At 46.7% G+C, this 23,284-nt stretch overlaps 1 protein-coding gene across 3 annotated transcripts in view; it reads right to left on the bottom strand.

Moving 5' to 3' along the window:
* The window catches only part of SGMS1 (sphingomyelin synthase 1), an 83,739-nt gene that overhangs the window by 59,906 nt on the left and 549 nt on the right, over positions 1-23,284 (bottom strand). For 2 of the 3 annotated variants that reach the window (XM_027665565.1, XM_027665564.1), the window contains exons 1-2: positions 7,677-7,959; positions 749-867 (exon numbers count right to left, since the gene is read on the bottom strand). The gene's annotated coding sequence lies outside the window, so the exon portion shown is untranslated. Of the gene's footprint in view, positions 1-748; positions 868-7,676; positions 7,960-23,284 lie in introns of those variants that run through there. The other variant, XM_027665566.1, reaches the window with a different exon arrangement.

Below are 23,284 nucleotides of genomic sequence, written 5' to 3' on the forward strand. Positions count from 1 at the left end.
AGGAGGCACAAGGGACTTTGTTCACTCAGTGTGCTGGTCACTGGGGCTGCACACAAACAAATAACAGCTTTTAAAACACATTCCTTCTCAAAATTTCTATGCCCAGTAGCTCCACTTTTATTTTCTGATTTTTACTACAGCTCTTCAATCGGTCACAAGGCTTTCCCAGCAAGGATCAAACCCAACAAAACCACGACAAATCTCTTATGAGATGCCTTTCAGAAAATCCTCACACAGCTTCAAAGGATTATTAAAAGAGAAAAACATAACTACATCCAGCAAGAAAGGGCATACACCCCATTTATTTTATCTTTGCAGGTCATTCAGCTACGTCAAAGCCAGACCTGGGAATGGAAAACAGGTATTCCAGCCACCAGTCTGGTTCTCTATCCAGTATATCACTCCAGTTTCAACAGCCAGAAGGGCAAAGATTTCCTTATAAGTAGGGTTTGGGGAGCATTAATCCACAACTGACATCTTCTCAAGTTTTGCTCTTAGTTATCTTTACCTGGAAGCCAGGAAAAGGAACCAATCTAAGTGATCTTTCCATTGCCTTTCCCTAAGATTTTACAATTTAATACTGGAGCACAACAGTCCGTGCAATATCTGGAAAGGATATTGGAAAATGGATATCTGCCCACCCAAATCCAAACCAAGAACTTGCCCAAACTCAGGTCACAATAAACAAAGTACTGAACAAACACACCAAAAACACACGTGCTTGAAAATGCAAAGCTCATTTACTCACCTGAAATTGCCTTTCTACCCAGAGCACTCGATGCATCAGGTCAGCAGCTCGTTATGAACATGACAGTCGAAGCTCAGAAGACCTGCTGCTGGCTGCTTCTCCCAGAGGCACGAGAGTCACTGTTAAAAAACCCCAAACAAATAAAAATAAGGACATGTTTAGGAAGCAGAGCTGGTAGCAAGCCTTCATTAAAGCATCAGCAGTTGTTATAGTGTGAAGATGACTTCGAAGTCCACTGATAGCTGGGATATACAGGAAAGACCATGGATGGTTTGGGTTGGAAGGGATTTGAAAGATCATCCAGCTCCAACCCTGCAAAGACACCTTCCACTAGACCAGGTTTGCTTCAAGTCCCATTCAACCTGGCCTTGAGCACTTCCAGAGAAAGACATAATTTTAAAAATAGTATTTCCCAAAGGACTACCCAGCAAGAAAGAAGATCCTTGTGTCCAAACAGGCCTACAAGCAGCTTTCTTTGGGTCTGAAGGAGGGCTGAGGTGCTTCTCATTCCCCTCGGTGGCATCCACTGCTCTCCACATGCACCAGCCTTCCCACACAAGTCTGTCTTGGATATAGGTTCATTTTCCTGCCAGCCTGCACCTGGCAAGAGTGGTTTGGATGAAACACCACCCCAGGAACAACGTGGGAAATGGAGTTGTAAGAAACGGGCCACTGACCCCCTGATGTGGCCCAGGGCACCACGGAGCAGAAGCATCTACAACATCCAGAGCACCTTCTCCTTCACTAAAGGAACAATCCAGCAGAACTTCTGGGACACACATTGCCCCATGGAGCACAGACTGAAGGAATAAACCTCAAGGTGTGTTTGAAGGGAGCTGGTGAAGTCACCCTGGCTCTGAACACAAGATGTTTTGCTCACAAATGAGCTGATGCAGGGGGAGTGAAGGAGGAAGGCTGAAAGCCTTTCCTGACAGTCTTCAAGATAACCAAGATCATTCACAAGAGAGAGGAAGCACCTGCACTGAAGCAAAACCAAAAACTAAAAACCAAAATGCACAGGGCCAAAATCCTCAGGTGGCAGCACTCAGGGAACAGGTTTCCTTCCATCCCTGTTACCTCTTGCACAGCTAAACAGAGCCAGCACAAAAACCACTCCATCCTGCCACTGGGAAGCAAATCCACTCGTCATCCAACCCCTCCAGCTTCCAAGGGAGACAAAAACAGGACAGATATTCGGAAATGAACCAACCCCTTGCACTCTGTAGGGTTCTTCCAATTAAACCTTTACTTTCAGATAAGGGAAATCCAGAAGGCCTCCCTGCTCCATTCACATTAGCTAGAAAGTGCAATTCATCCATTCCCATTCAAACCCTAGTTGGGGAGGGAGGGGGAATAAATAACTCCCATTGTGCTTGCTGAAACAGAACCAAATCCAAGTGAGTGGCTGCCAGGAAGCAGGCAGCTGGAAGCAGGGCCGTCCTGCTTTCCCGGACTCCTTTTTAGCTACGTTTAGGATTAATTGGAAATTTGCTTTTGGGTTTTGCTCTGCAATCTTGCCTCATCTTCGAGATTAACCCATCCAAGTGCTTCAGGAAGGGTGATACCAGGTGCACCCCCCAAGCCAGACAGCTCGTCTATGCTCCAGGCTGGAAGTCAAACAGCTTTTGTCCGTGGGGATGGAGCCAGGGCACACTGCCAGGGGATGAGCCGGGCACTGAGAGCCCTGCTGTCCTGCTGCAGCACTGCAGTAACACAAGCCAGTGTTGATAGAACCCAAGAGGAGTTACCCATCCCATGAACACCCACTAGCAAGTCTTCAGGACACAGGAAGGCCTCGTTTCCATCAGTGACTGGCTCTTATCTCCCAACAGCAGCCGCCCTCCCAAACACGTCATGCTCACTCACCCGCCAAGTTTCCCAAACCCCCCAAAAAACCACCCACGTGCCAAGAGCGTGACCCAAGGGAAAACCAGCCTGCTGTACCCCTCCCTGCACCCAGAGGGGACACTCCAAACCCTGCATGCCCACTGTTCCAGGAAGGACAGTTCCCCCCTTCCAAGAGACGCCGGAGCACAAACTGGCGCTCAGACGTGAACACCCACCTGGGATGAGCGAGTTGTGAATCAGCTCGTGCTGCTGAGCACCACGAGATGCTCCACCCCAGCTGCAGCCTCTTCCTCTCCCTACAGAGCCACACAGACCCTGTAAGGACACGTTTCCTGCCACAGCCACAATTATTTCTGGGCCAGTTAGAAGGCAGCAGAAGGAATTCACGCTGACAGTTGGCTCTGGGTACTACCAGTTCCGCTGATAGCAGGGCTCTGTGGCAACGTCTGATTAGAGCTCATTCTTATCTTTCCTGTGGCATGCACAGCACTGCCTTGTATTATTTGACGAACTCTGACATTTGTTATGTATTTCTCAGAAAATAAAAGGTCTGTCTTACCCAAGTCAATGAGCCAAACTCCTCCATCCTGAGGAAGACCCTTCTGTTTGCACAGCACTGGCTGCTGCTCTGCTGGGGTACAAGCTGCCAAGTTCAGGGCCCTGTTTCCTTAAACTGTTAATATCCTTGTGGAAATAGTTCAGTTTCTGGAGTTGCTAAGCAATCAGGAGCCAGAACAGCACGAGAGAAACCCGGATCTATTTTAGCATCTAACGTGACAACGCTCAGCTCTGTCTGTGCCACCACTCGCTCTGACAGCCACAGGATTTCCTTTGTGCAGAAGCACCAGCTAAGAAGAAATTCTGAAGGTTTTGATGCTATGAAGATTAATGCCTGAAGTTACTTGCCAGCCTCGTTCTCTGTGTCACAACACAGCCAAGAACTACCAGTCAATAGGACTCAAACACCCTCCAGAACATCGCTGGCTTAGTCACAAAATATTCACCATTTTACAACACCTGATCTAATAAACTCAGCCTGGAGCAGGCTCAGAGCTGAAGCCGTATCTCTGACTAATGCATTTGAAGAGATTACAGCCAGTGGAAACCTGCAGGATTTCCAGAAAGAGCACATGATTACTTTATTAATAAGTCAGATGTTTTCCAGGTGAATGCCACCCCTCGTATTATCCATGCAGAGTTACAAGCAAACCAACCATCCACACAGTTTAGGAGAGTTAAGTGGCCACATCTGAGTGCTGAGGGCCACTCTGGGAGACTTGACAGAAGTGAAACTCTCTCCCTGATGCTCTCTCTGTCTGCCCATCAGCAGAGACATCTTTTCCTCCCCGCTTCACACATTCTTTCAAGCAGCAACAGTAAGTTGCTGTCTTACTTTCTCACCCAGCACAACCAGCAAGGACCAGGAATGTCTGTGAAGGCTGGATTAAGCACCTAATGACTGCTTCTTTGACAAGGCACCTCGATGATGAGCCGAGCATTTTCACCTCACACCCTGGCACAGAGTATTTCCACGTTTCACCAGCTCTTTTTTTTTCCCCCCCCACCATGTCTGCTTTTCCTTTGCCAGACTAAAGTGCTCCTTAAAATGCTCTGGAGGAATTCAACCTATATAGATCATTGTTCACCGACCCAGTTCACTTGTGGATTAAAGAAATCAAACTAATTGATTTAGAGACGACGTAAGGGATTTTGAGAGAACGTTCAGCCCATGTCTGAGATGTCACTTTAATCCTCACAGTTAATTCTTTAAGCATAGGAAGCCATTTAAATTTGTAATGCAGTTCTTACATAAAAAAAACCATCTCCACAGGCCTGCTAATCACGGAACTATCTTGCAAATTGATCCTAATGTACAGCTGCTTGTGTCTGCATTCTTCCTGTGGAGAATATAAAATCATGCAGCCAATGGACACGTGAAAGGGTCTGCAAGGAAACAGTGATCCTCATTTTCTTCATGCACATCTGCAGCAGGGAACCACTAAACACCACTCTCCCCGCCAGCTTTTGCTCTTATATTTAAGAGTGACTTCCATTTTGGAGTTTTGTCTTTAACTGTAAAAAAGCAGAGTATTGTCAGCTCTCATTTCCAGTTTTGGAAGATTTAGAGACAATTCCCTCTGCCAGACACACCACATTTTTAACCAGAGACATCCCTTTCATCTTTCCTGCTGCTAGCAAACCTGTCAGCAAACTGCAAACTCCTAGCGTCCCAAACTGTGATAAAACTCATCACCACAATCTACAGCAACACAATTACATGAATCAGCAAGATTTGTTCATGGGATTACTTTCTGGTTGGTTGGTTTTGCAAGATCTCGGTGACCTGACCATACCTGACCTCTCCAGTGGGAGACTGAGCCTTTCCCTGTTTCCAAAATAATCATTCCTCTCCTCAGACCTCCTCCCCACCTTCTTCTTGTTCATCCTTCCAAGAAAACACCTTGCAGGACACACTCCTCTCCACAAATCTGGCCCCAACACGAGACACTTGGAAACCTTTGCATGACACAGATGCCAGGACCCTGAGAAGTGACACACTGATACTTTCAACTGTCCCCAAAGGGTCAGATGCTCAGAATTTTCCAGATTAACCTGAAAATACTCAGAAGAGAAAAAGCTTAGCTAATTCTAAAAAACCAAAGTTCTGACTAGGCTAGAAAGCATTAATAATGTGAAATACTGTGAGAAGCTGCAGTGTAAGGTCCTTGCCAGGATATTTACAGTCAGAGTTATGTACATAAAAATCCAAGGTCTGGTCATTTGGATATATTAGGGATAAGCAATGCAGGGTATGTCCAGAGTAGAGACCTTGGTGTGCTCTTGGAACAGGCAACACCACCAGTGAAATTTCCTGGTGTCCACCACCAGCAGAAACTACTTCAAATTGCTTATTACACTGCTTATTTTCACCCATCAAACTGGTGCTTGGCCTCTCATGGATCATCTTCCATTGGCTGGTCCCTATTCTGGCTTTGCAGGAGCTGGAGGAGAATGGGATGAAAGCTGAGGACTCCATGACAAGCACAGCCTACGTGCTTCTGCTGAAGGGATGGAGACAGGAATGGTTCACCTTGACCTGCAACACACCACACGTCAGAATTCCCACTATATTTAAATACATGGCTTCACTCCCAAAAGCCTTCCTGTCAAATTATCCTCTGATTTGGAAACAAGCCACAGCAGTTTAAACTCAGCTCTTCCCATTGTGCAAGTGCTTGGAAACAACAGGGATGTATCCCACCTCTGCCAGCCCCTGGAACAGGGAACAGCTGAGCCTAAGCCACTGCAAAGACAGAAATCCCAAGGATCGATTTGGAAAAAGCAATTCATGGACCAGAGAGCTGAGAAACTGTATTTCTCAAATGTAAGATTTTTTTTTTTTTTTTTTTTTTTAGTTTTTAACATGAAGACAACCACAAGTATGAGACTTCACCAGGTGGAACACGATTCCTTCAGAGCAGGGGTGTGATGACCTGGGAAAAAGGGGAGACCAGGACAGGTGCAGATCCCAAAGGGAGGATGGGAAGAACAGAGAGACAGAAATTTATAGAAGTAGCTTCTCTGAGCTCTTAAAATATCATTCAATACTTTGCTCTTCTAAACAGAAGATTTGCAAGAAAATTATACTGATATCAGACGCAGGCATGTAGTGCTTGGGCAGCTGTTGTATCTTAACCTTTTCCATTCACCTTCCTGTCCAAGAAAACTTCAAACACGGGCTGGAGACTGGGAAAAGGGAAGGTACTGCTCCTGCAGCATCCCTGGGCTGGAATCAGCATATCCAAGACCAGGGATTACTTTTCACAGATTCCCTGTGGTGCTGCCATCACTCAACAAGAAAAGAAGTCTGGCATTTCCCTCCACCATCACAACCCTCAAAGCCAAGTCACCCCAAGCTCCAGGGCTTTTATTTTTATTACAACCACATTAAAAAAAAATTAAAAATTATTTAAAAAAAAATTTAACACAAGCAAAAAATGCCACGACCCAAAAAACCTACCCTCAAAGCTGCTCTGCTACATCAGTTATATCAACATGTAAAAGCAGCTAAACTGCTCTGGATCTGTTTTCCTCCCTCAGCTCTCACTCATTCCCAGACAGCAGGTTCCAATCCACAGGTTGGGAACGCTTTCCCCTCTGTAATAACACGTGGGAGATGTTTTAGAAACCCTTTACCGTGAAACAACAAACACCAGAAATGTGTTTTTCCTCTGGAAGCAAAGTTATACAGAAACAGACTTTATCTCAGCAGGTTCCTCTGATTTTCAATTCCTGACATTTTCAAGCACATTTCCAGGGGCTCCTACTTAACGACCCAGCAACATTCTGGGGAAACTGGGGGGAGAAAAACTGCTGCAAACTGCTCCATAAATTAAACAAAAATACTCTGGTTATGGATGCCAGCAATTTTTCATACAAGAAATGGCTTGGAATGTGATATGCCAATCGAAATGAACATCTAGATATGACACGCTGCCCCACTGCATCCCACTCCTGACCCTCAGCTCTGTAGAGCTCCTTGTTCCCACTGCAGCATTCCCGGTGGCTGCATTCCACTGCCAGGGGAAAGGCTGCCTGTAAAGCAGTTTATACAGATGCTTTGTTTATCCAAAAATATTTAAGCTCCAAGAAACGTTAGAGCAAGACACAGATTTCAGCATTTGCACAGTAAAGAACTGCAACTCCTACAGATATTGCCAGAAACTTTCTTCCTTAAGGTCCTCCAGCTAGAAAGGACTATTTTGCTAAAGCAAAGCCACAGACAAAAAGCAAAGTGCACTCTCTTGCTGATGGGCTGCAAAGGGTTGTTACAGCAACGCTGAAGGAAGCAAAGGTGTCCTTTCACTCCTGCTCACTTTGTTCAGAGCAGATCATGGATTATTCAGGATGGTGCAGCAGGGATTCCCAAAACTTACGGGGTCTTCCCCGGTAAGCAGGCTCGGGAAAACTCCAGTGAAAGGGAATTTCCTGGCAGCCTGTCCCACAATTCCCCTGGCAGCAGGGAAATGCAGCCAGCAGATCCCCTGCTCTGCTGGAGTCTTGTAACAGTCACACCCACCTTAAGACACAACTGTGTCCCAAGCACTTGTTGGTTAAGACAAGAGGAATTATCCACGGCCAAATAATCACTGTTCAGCACATCCCAGTTATCCCAGGGGGGCAGAACTGGAAGACAGGAATACTAAGACTGTTATTGCTTAAAAGTGGCAAAGCAGCAGCTCGTTTTCCAGCTCATTTTGCTTCTCATTTGAAGACAGTGCTGCAGACATCATCCCTGTTTGAGGAGAGTAAATTAAACATGCTGGACCCTCTTCCTATGGCCAGGACACTGAGCCTGAGGAATTTTTTTGGAGGGGGTGGAGACAGTTATCTAGTTATCTCCCACTCTACCGGTTCTGTAGCAGTTATCAATTAGTGCATCTTCCTGTCCTGTCTCCTTATCTATCTCTGCAGGCTCAGCATGCCAGAGCTCCAGGTCCAGCTTTTCCTGGGATATGGTTTCCTTGTTATCTCCCTGCCAGGAAATTCCCAACCAGAAGCTGGTTCTGCAGCAGCCCCTCACTTCCATGAACTGCCTAATTAATCAAGGGACTTACCTCAAACTACACTGGGAAAGTAGAATTAACCAAATACAAACAGAAAAAAGCCACAGAGACCTTCACTTACTCCTGCTGCCTTCCAGGATAGAAGGTGTCTGGCGTGGTCAGAGACCTCAGACAAACAGAGCTGCAAGTAGTGAAACCCAGACAATCCAGTACACCAAGAAAACTCCAAAGAAAGTAAAGTTGGAATAAACTTTGGTGAACTCCCTGCTTACCCTCCTTGAGGTTAACTTCAGCCCTACAAGACTGTTTTTCAAGCCCAGTCTTGTGCAACACCCAAATATAAGATTACTAGGTGAGGCTCAAGAGTTTAAACAAAAGTAAGTAAACCTATCACAGGTCCCTGATGAACCCCATGAAATGATGAGAAATAATCCCATCTTGGATGTGAGAACACAGATAACTTCAGTTCTTGCTTTAAAAAGCCAAAAAGTGCATTATTGCTCAGTACTGAAGAGAAGTGGCAAGATCAAGATGGGACTTAGAAGGGATTGTTGGGGTGTCCTGTGCAAGGCCAGGAGTTGGACTGACAATCCTTGTGGCTCCCTTCAACTCGGGATATTCCAAGATTTTAAACCAAACAGACTTTATTTTCCTGTTTTTAATTACACCAGGGAGGAAGGCAGTTACACCAGGCATATTAAATGCCAAGACTCGTGGTTTTGCCTGAATGCAACCCACAAACCCACCTGCAGCACTTCCTGAGGCACAAGCTACAAAAGCAGCAAGTCACACAAGCTTTGCAAGTCTTAGACTAAGGGAAATTAAAAAAAAAAAAAAAATAAAGAAGGAAAAGGACTGTACTGCACCTTTGAAAGCACAGGAGGGGCAGAGAGGCAGCCTTGACACACAGCACCTCCAGCTTTCACAGGGCCCCAGAAACCTTGACAAATGAGATCTGTCTTTCTCCAAAGACACAAAGTGAAGCAGCACCAGAGCTGGAAAGAACTTCAAACTCAAAGCCCCAGAGATTTCAGTCCTGGCTGCCCAGTCAGTGCAAAGAGCAACAGGCAAAGCTGCCTGGTACCCTTGGATTTACATGTCAATACTAAAGCAGACAAAGACGTTGCAACACAAGTGACTTTCAGCCTTCCTGACAGACCAAACCACCACTGCCAGTGCTCTTCCAGTGGTTTAAACTGGTGACAGAACAGCTCCTGGCCACCTCAGCAGAGACCCTGCCAAATACTGCAGAAGAGGGCAGCACAGAAAATAAACCTATTCCCTTCACTTCCAGAGACTTACAAGGGGTATCCTCACCTCAGTGAAATTGTAACAACGTTTTGCCTCCTTCAAATACTTTTTTTTTTTTTTTAATTTGGGGTCTAGTTTAAGAGTAGGCCAGAGAGCAGGGGAGCATTAGCTCAGTGTCAGCTGGGTGATGACAGCCTGCACCACTCAGGGTTTCACTGACCAGCAGAAATCCTCTCAGCACAGGGCAGACACGCAGTAATGACACATGACATCACTCGTGCTATCTCGTTTCCCACTCCTCTGCACAACACAGCTTATTTTTAGATTATAACTTCTGATGCAGGAGGGAAGCAGAAGATGGGCACAGGCACAACAGCTGCCAGCTAAGTCAGAAACACCAAGGAGGAGACATTTCCACTCCATGTTTTGTTACAACAGCTACACCTTCACCTCACATTCAGCAAGATTTTTACTGGCACACGGATGTCACCTTCACACGTGGTTTCCCCACAGCCACAAGCTGCTTACAAAGAGCCTGTCACCATCCCAAAAACTGCCTCCCAAAGGGAAGGTTCAGGTTGGACATCAGGAGGAATTTCTTCATGGAAAGGATGATCAAATATTGGCAGGGGCTGCCCAGGGAGGTTTGGAGTGCCCATCCCTGGAGGTGTCCCAGGAAGGCCTGGCCGTGGCACTCAGTGCTCTGGGCTGGGGGACAAGGGGGGCATTGGGCACAGGGGGGACTCAAGGATCTCAGAAGTCTTTTCCAACCTAAATGATTCTGTGATCCTTGTGAACCAGAGCAAACACTGCTTTTTTGCCTCTTGTTTCATAGGGAAAAACAGGATTGAACGAGCTGGGTCAGGTACAGAGGAGGAATTTTGAGCAGGTGACTCCTGAGTGAGAATCTAGAAGTTAATGAAGCTCTTTTGTAAGTTCCTTCCTCCCTTCTTTCATAGTGAGGCCTTTTATTTTTTTAGCACATCAAGCACATCTCACAAACCTCTCACAGCCACTTAAAGGCAGGGTTTAGTGGAGCTGAAGTGAAGCAGCCTATCCATCAGCTATTTCCCTGAAATTTCAGCCATTACACTGGAATTGTCTTACATCTTGCTTTTTGCTAATTCTGCCGGTGCCACAGCCACCCATGGGTAGCAGGAGGAAGGCAGATGAGCTCACCAGAGCAGCACAACCAGGTAATGGCCCGGTAATTCAATCCACACCCACCCTCTGGGAGTATTGGATTCCAAGCTGGGTCTGCTCAGGAGCTTCGTGACCCGGCTGAGGTGCAGCCTGCTCCCAAATTCCACAAACCAGGCCTATTCCTTGGGTCTCCAGAGGCCAAGCAGGCAGAGGCTCTGCTCTCAGTGTGCTGGAAGTGGTTTATTCCCTGGCAGCTGTAAAACACAGCAATTCAGCAGTAAAGCCCCATCAATGCACCCCAAAGTCCCTGTTGTCACCTGCCCCACACCCCAAATTCAGCAGGACTGTTCTTCTCCTGCAACAGTGGCTTGAGCCTCCCGGGAAAAGAGATTCTCCCAGCCACTGCAACGAGAGAATAAATGAGACACTCGCACAGAAACGCATCGAGGGCAAAGATTTCAAGCTGGATTGGCACTTGACTAATTGGCTGCAAGTAAAAGTCAAGTTACAAGATGTACCTGTGCAAATCACGTGTGTTTAATTAGGAGAGAAAACAAAGTATAAAAGCGGCTAATGGGCAGCAGCTGCGCTGTATTGAACATCAGTACGTGCCTAGTGTGATGCAAATTATCTTCAAATCACAGGAAGATATTTTAAATGGGCTTAACACACCAGATGACTTGCTAAGTGCAGGGGGGAGTTGAGGGTCATCTCTGTTGGCGAGCAGCACGATGTGTCCATAAATAAACTAACTCAAAACAAGGACAGCAGAGCCCTAAGGAAGCAAAACAAAATTAAATAAACGGAAACTTCCAGCTACAAAAGTTATTTCAACTTTCAAAGGTTCCCAGAGTTCGCAGAAGAAATTGTTCCACGTACTTAAACTTTTCTACCTCTTGTCTTGGCCTAAAAGTCATCGACTTCTTGGGAAAGGAATTTAACTTGGAAAAGGAATTTTCTGGACCACACACAAGGCTACAGTAACTGCATTTTAATCTTGTTTCTTCTGGGCATTGCTGCAACAACCGTCCTATGAGGTTAAACAAACCACAAGGGATGGTCATCTCCCAGGTTTGGGGAAACGACAGTCAGTATTCATGTAGAAATTCCATGTAAAAAAAAGAGATAACCTTCCAGAGTTTGCTTTTGAGAGCGCTCTGTTGGCTGAGCCTGTGCCTTAAGGCGGAGCAAAGCCCTTCAGGAACAGCAAAGCTGGTCAGGGCAGCTGGGAGAGGCACTTTTAGGCTCCCAGCAAAGCCTCAGCTATCCCACAGCAGGCGCTCTCCCAGAAGCAACAGCTCAATACCGAGAATTGCCACCAACCCACCCAACGAACACACACTTACAGTTTAAATATATTCACATTCTGATTAACCCTGACCACACAAGAGATGCAGCAGCCCTTCCGCTGCACAAGCCAAGGCTGGGGAAGGCACACGGGCTCTTTCGGATGAAGGAGCTGCCACATCCTGGTCTTGCCATCACCATTCTTTTAAAACCCTCTGGCCCTCAAGCCACAAGTGTGACCGACTTAGTTTTGACCTGCACGAGCAGCTCATGCTCATCCATCAGCCCTCGGTCTCCCCATTCCCACTACGCTGTTTGTTTGGACAAGTTTGGCACTGGGGTCGGGATTCCAGCAGGAGCCACCTTCCCCTTTTCCTTCTCACACTTTCTGTGGCAAATTTTAACGCCGTGAGGGATTGGTCATCTCTTCCAAACACGTTTGTGAACAGGGAACACACACCACTGGTTTTTGCACTGCTTCCCTTCCTGAGAGGCCACCTCCTGTAACGCATCTGTTACTCAAGTTTTCCGTTCGCTTTTGAAACGCCTAACAGCCTCTTCCAGCTCTAACAGCTCATCAGATGATTTTTGAAACGGTCAAAAAAAAAAAAAAAAAAACCCCACTCAACTGGCAGGAAAGAGAAAAAAACTGAGCTCCACCGATGTATTTGCAAATCTGACCCGAACAAAGCAACATATGTTCTCTACAAAGTAACGGAAAATAGGGAGGAAAATTGAGCTAAACCTTCCATAAAAAAAGCAATAGTGCTGCTGGAGCTGCAGAGAAATCCCGTGCTCAGGAGCAAGGAGTCACTGTCAGCAGAAAGGACCTTCTCCAAGTGCACAAAGACCCCACTGTATCTTGTTCAAAAGGGATAACAGGAACATTAACACCAAAACAAGCAACAGTACCTAAAAACACCAGAACAGTGACAATAAACAAGCTCATCTGAAATTGGCTGTTTATGCCTATTTCTGTTGAACAGCACAACACGACAACAACGCAGAAGTCCTGCTATATACAGGATTTGGGTTTGGAGTTGCCTGCTTTCAGTTCCAAATGTAAGCAGGGAATTTAAGCCCCCAGGTCCTTAGAAATATCCCCGCTGATACACATCCCCCTCCTCAGCAGATTTTTGCTGTGGATTTGAAAAGCTCGTTTTCAGATCTGGCAAAAATGTGGTCTCTGGATTCACCTCCCTCAAACCGCAGGCTCCAAAACTGGACGCACCTCGGGGTCAGGAGCAGGAACTCATCCCTCCAACAGCCATCTGCAGAGTCACAGAGCTCGCCCAGCAGCTGCTAATTCCCTTTAATTGCTGGGATGGGACCACCCCCTCCGTAGGGAGGGAGGGGCAGCAGGAATTGCAGCCAGCTGTGTCTCCCCTGCCCTGCCCTGCCTTCGGGAGAGGCTCATCCCTGACCTTCTGAAGCCCCAAATCACAAGCAGATCCTGCCCTCCTCAGATAGGTCTGTCTACACAGGATTTCAGATGGATTGACACACCTTGCAAAAGCAGTTTCATTAGGAGGAAAAAAAACCCAACTCTCCATAAACTGTAATACAAAAGAAAAATCAACACAGGCCCTAAATTTCTGGCGCTGACCTTACCAAGCTGGGCTTTGTTTCCTTCTTCAGCACTTTCAAAACCCAGCCTTCAGTTTAGGCTTCAAAAACTCAATTACCGGTTGTTACAAACTATCTACAGCGTTTTCATCTTCTCCCTGATATTTCTAGGCAATTAATTGCATCTGAGCAGGACAGGAGAATCCGAGTTTGACAACCCTTACCAGAACAATACTGCTGTATTTTAACAGCACAGACACAGCAGGTGACTGATCTGACAAAAGTCTGAATGTCAAGCTCCCCCTCCCTTCTCACCAAGACCCAAATAAAGTGCAGGGCTTGGGGCTCCCAGGCCAAGACAGGGCCTTGAGGAGGTGGGAATGAACCCGAGGAAGTCATGGAAGAACAGCGGGAAGGCCACAAGGACTGTGCCAAGAGGCCACCTGAAAGTGTCTGATCTGAGCTGCATTTCTGGGCCTTGTACAAACCTCTCCTCCCTCTGACGACAAGAAGTACCACCAGAGGTGATGAGTTTAATTTGGGAATATTTGCCAAGTCACGCTGAGAATCCTTCTATTAAATGTTGTGCTTAAAAACGTGTTGCTTTGCTGCACATCGATACAGGAATAAGTGAAGTACAGAGCTTTGTAAGCACCTAAGAAAGCCTCCAGATAAGGGAATAGCTCTGCTCCTCCTTCTCCTCCTCTTCCCACTGGTCTGAGGCACTGGAGGAACGGTGCTGCCCTCACCCTGCCAACGTAAATCACAGCAGTAAAAACACCAATTAAAACCAGAAAGGTACTTTGCTCGAGACAATCGCGCAGGACAATCTGTCTTCTAAGAGGCTGACTCGAACACTCCTCCGCTTCTAAAAAGTACAGCCCAAATAAAATATGTAGGTTATTAAGCACCCAGCAAGTCACTTCACATAAATGTCCACGGAGTAATTCACTTCTGCTTTATGAAAAATGGAATGTTTTTAGAGCAGTCCTTGAAAGGGAACAAATCCTCAAAACCAGAAGAGGAAAATACTGCCTCCAGAGAAGCCATTAAAAAAAAATCATTCCTCTTTTTATTTATTTTAATTCTTTGCCCATTTTCAAGGCTCGAAATACAGCAAGATCAGCATGTTCAGCTCCTCAAATACTTCACTTTTCACTCTGCAGCGTTGGTGGAAATAAATGGCCTTTTCCTCCCTTCCAGCTGAAGTTTGTGGTGCCTCTTTCAGTGACTGTCAGCAACGTGAAGAGCAAAGACAAAAGGATGCAGGAGCTGTACACAGCCATGCTGCACTCCAGCAGTGCTCCAGCATCCCAATATCCAGCAATCCCAGGCTAAGGGACTCAGTGGCAACTGAGCACTTCTTTTGGACAGCAGTGAGTTGCACTAAGGTGGAATAGTCTGTTGTAGGAGTGTTCCATTGGAATACACCCCACGAGTACTCGAGGCTGCATTGGGCTCTATCCCAACTGTCCTAATTCAGGAAAGTACTGGGAAGGGAGCAAGTCTGAGCATTTCCAGCTGTCTGCACACATCCTGTCACTGCACTGGATATTCACCACTAGCAAGTCCTTTAGTTACTCACAAAAGCAACACCCACTTCAGTTCCATCTTCTGCAGTCCCCCAACTGCCTCTCACCGTGTGCCTTTAAATGGAAATCAAAATCAAAATCAACAACAGGTCAGTCACAAGCAAAGTTTGTTGACACAGCTGACACAGTCCCTGCAGGAATTATTCCACTCTAGGGGTGCAAATATTGCCATTAGTATTTTTGCATGACACAGACCTGGAAGAAGCCCCTTAGTGACATTCCCTGTGCTCCTATTTCTCTCCTGATAAGGTCTTTCTCTGCCAGGTAAACCACAGTGCACCTCTCCAGAACCCCAAGGAACACCCTTCAACACTGGAAACGGGAGAGCAAGAGAAGGCAGGGGGAGGAAAACCAGCTCTGTGACAGCCATGAATTAAATCAGCCCAGAGAGCTCCCTTTCAACAGATGTACCTCAACCTTTGGTTTCTCTGGGATGGAAATCTGCAGCCTCTGAAGCTAAAAGCAGGGATTTAGTGATAGGGCTCAGAGATTACAGCTCTGAGGTGTTCACAATTGCCCCAGCTCCCAGGGTGGGAAGCCTTTGCCTGCCACAAGCCACCCTCTGCCACCACAACCACGAGCTCAGAGTGACACACCAGTCTCTCTCACTCCAGGAAATCCAGAAGCTGCTCTCCAGTGAGCAGAGAATCATAGAATGGTTTGGGTTGGAAGGCACCTTAAAGCTCATCTTTCATCTCCCTGCCATGGGCAGGGACACCTTCCACTAGCCCAGGTTGCTCCAAGCCCCATCCAACCTGGCCTTGGACACTTCCAGGGATGGGGTGTCACAGCCTTCACTCCATAATGTCCAGCTATGCCCAAGGCAGCTGGAAACACGTGGCAGTGACAAGCACCTTACCTAGGAAAGATATAAAGGCTTCACCTTGACACAAGTCACAAGAGAATGAATCCTTCTCACACAGCGCAAAAATTGTCTTCCTGAACCTATTTGTGCTTTAAAGTGTTCAGGTGTAGTTTATTATAATTACATTTGTTAAGCAGTCTAGACAAACTATATTTTCTTGAAATCAGGTGAACAAACTCAAAATGTGACTTGGATTTTTACAATGAACAAGCTGGTTTGGCTTTTTAATTTGCACACGCGACGAGACCAGACTTTGGAACCTTCACCTTGAAAAGGTTGGAAGCTCAGTGTCCCCAGAGCTCTCAGTGGTGTCAGGATCTCCCTGCACGAATACAAAGCTCACATCCCATAACACACGTGCTGAAAAGCAAAGAAAAGGCATTATCCACCTCACAATTTTTTGGAAGCTTAGAGCAGAAGGGCCTGGGTTATTATCCAATCTGCAAACAAACCCGGGTCATTAATTTAGTAGCATGACATCACATCCTGCAGGCTGAATTTCAACACACAGCTCCAACAGAGGAACCACGTGAAGAAATACAGCAATTCCCTAGGATTTCTAATGTACAGCCACGGGAAGACCTAACTGGATGTCCCGAACATAGAAACAAGATCACCAATCACAAGACACAATAATCGATGATGCCAACAAACACTTCTGTAGAGTGGAGAATTACTTTAAATATTTCCTCGTATCCAACTACAAATGGACAGCATTAGAGCACTATTAACGTGAGGGGGATTACACAGGTAATGCAAACATCTACTTTAACCTCTTAAGCACATTGGGTGATATTAGCAAAGAAGAAGTCTGACAGGAGGAATCACAAAAGGATTTTAAAGACTGGCAGCCACTCAATAAAATGGCCAAGGAAAGTTCCCTCTAGGCAGTGATATATGATGCTGGTAAATCAGCATTTAAAAATGATCATTGGGGCCCTGATGGATCATGACTTAAGCAGCACCCATTAGAAGTGAAGATATTTAAGGAGTAGTTCATTAAAACATCAGCTCAGCTGGACAGGCACAGAGCAGAGAACAACTAACAGCCTTCTATTCCACAAACCTGGTGCTCCTGTATCAAATATTATCTGTACCTCAGGTTCTTCCCTCTCCTCCACTCTCATCCGACCTTGGCACTGGGTAAAGCTTGCAGGATGGACTGTCTCCCCAAAGCCCACAGGAGGTTCTTCCAGCAACAGATTTCCTTCCTTGGAGAGTTTCAAAACCCAAGGGAACCCCGAAAAACCTGCTGTTCCTTTGAGGTTCCTTCTGCTCTGAGCAGGAGGTAACATCAATTCGCCTGTGATTGTTGTCTCCACTGGCATTCTCACAGCCACTTATGCTTCCTGAATTCATGGTTGAACTCTGGCATTGCCTCTTCAAAAACATCATAATGCTTGGATGCAGGACACGTGGCCAGACGGGGCTGTGTCTTCTCAGCACAGGCACTCGTTGAGTATTCCCCCAAAAAATTCTGAACAAACTATCAGAACTCAAATTATCCCCTTGTGATAAACGTGCTTTGGGCCCTGCTTTTGTGTTTAAAATGTCCTTTGATAACCCATCTATTTGCTTTTTGAAAGGGAGAAAAACTGAAATAGGAAATTGCACATGCACAAAAACAAAGGCGGTGTCTGACAAGGAGTTTGTTAATTTGCGGCTAATTGCTCATTACTGCGAAAAAAGGCTTTTGCAGTGTTTCACGGAGAGTAGATGAGAAGCCCCAGCCCATTAGTGAGTATTTCTTTTGGCAAACACGAGCTTCTCCCAGCGCCGAGAGTCTCCATAAAACCATGGTGCCATTAAATGCAGATCCTGGCACCCCGAAAGTACCCGTGGAAAGAGAACAACGTGTTCTGTCAAGTCATTTAGGAGGGATCTTCACATGCCTGCATTCACCCTTTTCCCTCTGTTCCTGCCTTGTTCACAGTGGTGCTTTGAATGTCACCTACCCCCCCGCCTCTGCTCAGCACCCCCAAACTCCCAACCTGAGCCCTTGTATTCCCCAGACACTCGACATCTCCGGACCACTGGCACTTCACACCCTTCAAGGCTCACCCTGAGCTCCCCAACCACCCACTGGCGCTGGAATTTCACTCCCAGTTAAAGCGAGTCTGGAGCCCTGAGGCATCACAGAATCCCAGGATGGTTTGGGTTGGAAGGGACCTTAAAGCTCATCCCGTTCCACCCCCTGCCACGGGCAGGGACACCTTCCACTAGCCCAGGTTGCTCCAAGCCCCGTCCAACCTGGCCTTGGACACTTCCAGGGATCCAGGGGCAGCCACAGCTTCTCTGTCTCACAGCCCTGCAGGCCCTGGGAGAGGAGGGAGCATGGCCAAGCAGGTATTTCTGCAGCAATCGCCCTCAAGGCGCCTTCAAGGTCTTTTTCATCTTGTGAACAGCAGGAGCCATTTTTAAGCCTTTCAAATAGTTTTAAATTAACTTCCCCGACCAAGTTTTCCAGAGCAATATAACCTGACTATGTAAAACTCCCCGCAGAAGAGCAGGGGCTCAAGGAAGACAAAGCACAGACCTGAGAGCTCCAGCTCGATTTAGATGGAGCTGTTTCATTAGTATGTAGATTCCCAGCCATTCCTGCAGTTACTGAAGCGCTCCCCCGGCCCTCCTGGCAAGCAAAAAATCCATTTTGTGTACAAATAGGGCTTTTACAGCTTGGCACAGTGCTCGACTGCAGAGTCAAACTTTTCAGTGCCTGATAAATTTTTACTTGAAAGTGGCAGGAGAGCTCATGCCAGAAGCCCGTACGAAACGCCAGCTCAGTGGCAGAAGGTCAAAGCGTGGTATCAAGAGATTTAATGGAAGTGTTTCAAGACAAACTTCTTAAAAGCATTGTGCTATCCAGGGAGGCACAGATTTACACTGCTTGGAAAGCCGAGGAACAACCTTTACGACTCTTTTTTCCAAGGAAAGGTAATTTCGTTAACATTCTACCTCTCAAAAAGCACCACTTTAGGGTCTCCCGTTTCCCTGTCTGTTCAATCCTTGGGTATTTGGCTGAAGTTAAAGAATAAAGAAGTGTTAAATGCCACAGGTTTTGTGCAGACTGTCCTCTAAAAACAAAATGAAACAAAACAAACAAAAAAAGCCAAGCAAACAAAAAACACCCCAAACAAAACCCCTCAAAAAAACAAACAGTCAGGTGCTAAAGGTGCTAATTTCGTGATTAAAAACCCCAGAAGTCAGACCCACAGACAATTAAGACCAAGAGCCCAAACAATTAACCTTTCTCCTAAAACTATGCCTGGAGACGATATTTAAATTGAACTGAGAGGCTCCATAATCTTTACCATTTTTACAGAAGTATTTAAGGTTAAATTAGTGTCAACAATGACCCTGAGCAGACGCCAAGCGTTAAGATTTTCAACCTAATGGATTTTGCCAGCTGTCACCGCATTGTAATATAGAAATGGACCGTAAAACCCCATCAAACCCTGATCTGTCTGCTCAGGGTGTCCCCACGCATCTTCACAAATGCACCGCTGGAGTCACTTCCAAGAGCAGCTTCGCAACAGCTCATACACATTTCAATTGTCTGGATCTGCCATTTCAACGAATTCAAGTATAAGACTTTAAATTCAATTAGCGCCAATCTCAGCGCTCCCAACATTAAATTTGCAAGTGACATTTAGTGGCATTCAACACACACCGAGCTAAGCTAATACACTAATGGACCGGCAAGGGAAATCGTAAGACACTCCAAATTGTGGTGCTCTTTTTCAGTCAAGGAAATTAAAGGAGTAGGCTGCAGTGGACAGGAGGAGATGACAGCTATTAAAAATCCTCCTTAAATAGAGGCTGCAAAAGCTTTCCTCTCCGGATCCACCACAACACGGCTATGGCTGGGAGCAAACAAGTGGGGCTGTGTCTCAGCCAGCTTGGGAAGAAAGCTGCCGCTTTTCCTCCATTAGAAGAACCCAAAGCTACTGGACTTCAGGGATTCCTTGAAGTCTTTTTTTTTTTTTTTTTCCCAAGTGGCAATAAGCTTCGCCTTAATTCCATTTAAATAAAGCAAGCTACCTCCAAAGAGCTTCAAAATCAGGGAGACAGAAAGCAGACCACACTGGGAAGTCAGAGAGAAAAACAGCTTTAGAGTCCTGGTTAAGCAGAGGGAGATTTGTTGTTGTTGTTCATTTAAATCTAAGTGAATTAGCACAAGCAAAACCTAAGGAAGATGCTTTCCCAATAAAGATTTATTAGTGTTTTTCTTTGATTACAGATGTGTAATTGGATACCAGAGCAGCACCCAAACGAGCACACCAAGGAAGCATCAACAGGACATGTTCTGTTCCACTCAAGTCTTGCTTCTCTGCTTTGCATTAGTGAGCTGTAAAGAGCAGCAACGGCAGTAACTACATTTTAAAAGCTGCATTTCTTTAAGAGACATCTTATAGTCTCCAAAATTAGACTTTCTCTTATCAGCTCTTGACCAAACACTATCAGAACAAAGCTCCTGCCAGTGCCTTGGGGGATTTTCCCCCCCTCTCGACTACATTAACATGTTTGATAAGACCAGAAACAATACAGACAAACATTTTAAAGATGTTTACACCACAGAATCCCAGAATGGTTTGGGATTAAAGACCAACTCGTTCTAAACCCCTGCCAGAGGCAGGGCCACCCTCCACTAGACCAGGTTGCTCCGAGCCCCAACTACACAGTTACACTTATCAGCTTATTAAGATGGATGTTCCTTAGATCCATGAAAACCAAGCCCAAGTAACCTGCACCAAACACTGATAAGCAGATTTTCAAAATAATAAAAAAATATTTGTGGTGAAAGCACCCTAAAAAAAGCCAGTAGGCTTCACGCCTTCCTCAGTCTTCTGCATTTCTCCCAGCATTTTGGGGATGGGGGAGGACGGGACTTAAAAATTAACTTAATGATGCTGCACACTTTGGGAACTCAAGTGGTATTAAAAGCCGGAGTTTCCAATCCCCAGCACAGGAGTCTGCACCACACCAGCCCTCCAAAGAGCTGCCTCTGTGTCCTGGTGTCCTGGGAGCAAACAAATCCTCCGCCCACACCAGAATCCCTGGGAAAACACTGACGGTATGCGGGAGCTCAGGTCGTGACCATGAGATTCCAAGAAAACCTCTCAAACCTCAGGTTTTTGAGCTCATTTTAAGCTCACCTCTACTTCAGAGCAGTGCGGTTGGGTTTGATGTGTTGCACTTGAATTATGACTAAAATAGCATTCGGCTGCTCTGCTCTACTTCAGCAAAGAACAGTTTGGACCTACCTTACTGAGTAGCCTTAAAAATCCTTCCTGCCCTACACACGTCCCTGCAAACCACACTGGGAGAGAGGGACCTCATGCCATGTCCAACAAAACCGGCCCTGGAGCCCTAGTGCAAGTTTGGGGGTTTTGATGGTGCCATAAGGATTTATTTTTTAACTCAAACGGGCCCTTCCCGAACAAGAGTCTGGATTATTTTTGAGCATTTTTTGGTTTTTTTTACAGGATGTCCTGCTGCCCCAATTAAAAAGCCTTTAATTCCACAGCCATTCCTTACAGCCAGGCTGAAATTGCTATTAAATCTGAGTAACTCCCAGGCCACCCATATTTAGTGCACCAATTAACCAACGCTGAGCAACCAGAAGACAGGGAAGAATTCTTCAGTTGCCATCACCCACGGTGAGCGTGTTCTCCCTCCACATGTTCAGTTGAGCAGAGCTCACTAATTATTTAATTAAAAGCAGCACCCATTCGAGCTTGGCAAGTGTTAAGAGATACATGGAGAGCAGGTATATAACAAACCACTGCCTTTCAACCGTTACCTCCGAGTAGTCCAGATAATTTCCATCAATACCTCCAAGTCCTGAAAACGATCCACCTACTTGGAATTATTCAATGTGTAAGTGTCACATTAAAAGCTAATTAACATGTGCAGACATGTTGTCGGCAGGTTGATACTGTGGAAGGCAAAAGAAGCGTGATAAACGATTCGGGAATCACAGCTTGTTGCACAGATCACAAACACAGTTTAAAGGTGTCTGAGATGAATTTAGTTCTGCTCCACATGCCCAAACTCGGAGAAAATCAAGGCAATCTCTCCGGGCTCAAAGGGGGTTTATTACCCATATTGTAAAAGTAGCCATTATTTGTTGTTTGCCACCAGCTGGGGAGATTTGCGCTCTCTTTCCTAACTCTAAACAACATCACAAAGCTGAAGCAATTCCAGCCCCGACAAAACACTACTGGAAATAAACCAGAATGCGACTCCAGTGCAACATCCGCTCCCCAAAAAAACACAGCCAAGCCCAAATCCACCAAGATCCACAGCAGCACTGCCACTGAGTTCAGCTGACAGGCGTCACATCTGGACTTTGGGCTGGTTCACAGGCGGGCACGAAATCCAACAGAAACCACTTCCACCCACGTGGACCTGGAGCAGGAGAACGGAGTCTGAAGGAATCGCTACAAAACGCGCCCTCACTCCACGAGGCACCGATGCTGCCACCAACCGAAGTGACACGAGGACGTTCACCCACATCCCGTTGCTGCTCTGCTTCCAGAGGCTGCCTGCATCAGCAAGCTCCCGCAGCACCATGGCAGTGTGGCAGAGCTCCCATTTTTTTTTTTTTTTACAAATAATACTCTTTTTCTCTCTCTTTCCATCCTTGCTTCGCGTACTTATGGCGCCTGGAGGCACCGAGGCACTCTTTAATGAGGTTTTCACACAAGACAGAATAAATGAGAAGCCTTGATCAAAACAGGGCCTCCAGGAGGAACACAGTACAAAGACGGCCACATGCGTTATACGCCCCGAAAAATCCAAATACTGCAGCCAGGCAATGGGCAAAGCCATTCCACAAGCAAACAGGGAGCACACCCGCCTGCCAGGGTGCCCCTGATGGCGAGGTCTCCCCTTCTCAGCACCATTCTGCCTCCCAGCCTCTTTGTCCCCAGGCGTGTCCCCACTGCCACACCACAAACCCCAGCGTTGCCTGCATGGCCCTCGAAGGCGTAGGGATGGGATGGATCTGCTCCCAGCTCCGGCAGATGCTTCCAGCTTTTTTCTGGAGCAGGGAGCATCCTGCCTTCGCACCCCAGCGAGCAGAGGGACCGGAGCCCCTGGGCTGAGGAGGAAGTCCCGTGGTCCCCCAGGCTGAGGGGGCTGGGCCACCCCCACACTGCCACCTGAGGGGGACCACATGTCCCTCCAGAGCCTCGGGAGCAGGGGGGACCAGACCGCTCCCTCCAGCACCCTGGGAAGGAGGGGACAGACCCAACCAGGCACTGGGGCTGAGAGGACCAGAGTCCCTCCTGGGCCCAGGGGCTGAGGGGGCTGCAGTCCCCCAGGCTCAGGAGCCCTGACTTCCCCAAGGACGGGCTGCAGCCCCTGAGCTGGGGGTCCCAGAGTACCTCTAGGATCGGCTGCAGCCCCCGAG

Source organism: Corapipo altera, unplaced genomic scaffold, assembly GCF_003945725.1.
Source record: "Corapipo altera isolate COAL_440 unplaced genomic scaffold, ASM394572v1 161, whole genome shotgun sequence".
Lineage (NCBI taxonomy): Eukaryota > Metazoa > Chordata > Aves > Passeriformes > Pipridae > Corapipo > Corapipo altera.